The sequence below is a fragment of the Armigeres subalbatus genome, chromosome 3 (genome assembly GCF_024139115.2).
Source record: "Armigeres subalbatus isolate Guangzhou_Male chromosome 3, GZ_Asu_2, whole genome shotgun sequence".
Taxonomy (NCBI): Eukaryota; Metazoa; Arthropoda; class Insecta; order Diptera; family Culicidae; genus Armigeres; species Armigeres subalbatus.
The window spans coordinates 203656759-203658390 of NC_085141.1; the positions used below are offsets into that span (position 1 = coordinate 203656759).

The 1632-nt window shown below is 37.9% G+C and overlaps 1 long non-coding RNA gene across 1 annotated transcript; it reads left to right on the top strand.

Moving 5' to 3' along the window:
• The first annotated feature begins 246 nt into the window (after positions 1–246).
• On the top strand, positions 247–711 carry LOC134220067 (uncharacterized). Its single transcript, XR_009981758.1, has 3 exons — positions 247–363; positions 448–545; positions 607–711. It is a non-coding gene; the product is annotated as an uncharacterized LOC134220067 (long non-coding RNA).
• Positions 712–1632: the final 921 nt, after the last annotated feature.

Below are 1632 nucleotides of genomic sequence, written 5' to 3' on the forward strand. Positions count from 1 at the left end.
TGAACCGAGAGCTCGGTTTATTCAAAAGTTTTAACCGACTTCTGCACTTATTTTTACCGATGTCTCAGTTGTAAAAAATAAAATACTGAGCTTCGGTAGTATGTATTACCGATCAACTCAGTTTTAAGCAAATACCGTGCATTTGTCAAAAATTAAGCCGATCACTCAGCAAACATAAAAGCACTTTACTGAGTAACCGGTAAAATAAGTACCATGCTCTCAGTTTTCGACCAGATGCCGCATGAATTGACGCCATATTTTTTTGCATATCAGAGCTTCTAAGATATCTGATTGCGTTGCACGAATTTGTTTAGCAAGTAATTAAAGCTACCGGTAGAAATTCTGGTCTATTTCAATATTCAGGTAAGTCCAAACATGTTTACCATCTTGTGCCACGATATTTATGTTAGTTTGCTAAAGATTTGAGCGTTAATTTTTAACTTTCAGACATTGAAAAAAACATGTACAATCACGGTACGACGTCGCTACTCCCAGTATGTTTTGGGGTTAGAACTCGTGGATCTGAAACTAATATAAGACTTCAGGTATGCAAAGTGTTTAATAGGCTTTTTTCTTCAATAAATTATTCTCTATTTCTCTTATTAGATGATTGAATGGAATAAGGTTCCCTGCTGCCATCTTTGTGATTACTTCCTGGGCGTGAAAGAACAAGCGCTAGTCCTGTGCTAGCCAGGCGGAAGCCAGCAGCAGAAAAATATTTTAATATGATTTCTGATGAAAAATAAAAACGGAATAAATATGTATAGGCTCTTGTGTAGGCCTGAGATTGAATGTGCTTTTTATTTATCAATAAGAAAAGTGAAAACTCATTTACATTCCATTCGGTACTACGAATTGCTGAAGCCGGTAATATTTTTACAGATCCACCAGTATTGTTTTACCGACTGCTCAGCATTTATTACAAATCAGCTGGTTTTTTTGACACTTCGCTATCATGAATACTGAACCGAGAGCTCGGTAATTGAATTCGATTACCGAGGTGACTACCGAGAGCTCAGCTGTTGAGAAATCGGTAATTCACTTACCGAGCCCGGTGAATATAGTTAAGTGTGTATGGTTGTAAATATAATGTGCACTCATAACGATTAATGAAGGGCGGGACTAATGAAATTACTTCATTAGATATAAGAAAGCTGCTTTTCGGCGCGCGCGAGCCATTTCGATCGGGTTTCCCCAGACAACGGACCGTTCGGAGAATAATAAATTCTAAGAATCCTATGAAACTTTTTCACAAGATTGTTGCGAGGAATGACAACAGAAGTTTGATTCAAGACGAAGTTTCTTCATATTACAAAACATTTTCTTTCGGCATCTGTCTGTCCGAGCGACGTTCACCGATGGGTGGTTGCTGTAGATAGTTTCCACTGAGATGGCGTCTTCATTGATTTTATACAAAAGTAGGTTGATCCGACTATCCGAAATAAACTTTCTTCAAAGTGTAAAACTCAATCGTAAATAGCGAATTTTATAGCGCGTCGGAGGGAGATGATGTAGTGAATTTTAATGGATGGAATCACTAACAGCAACCAAACTACCACGCCAAACCTGATGCCACCGAAACAGTCTTTTTTCGCAATTAACTCTTTCTTTTCATGAAATGTTGGTCCTGAG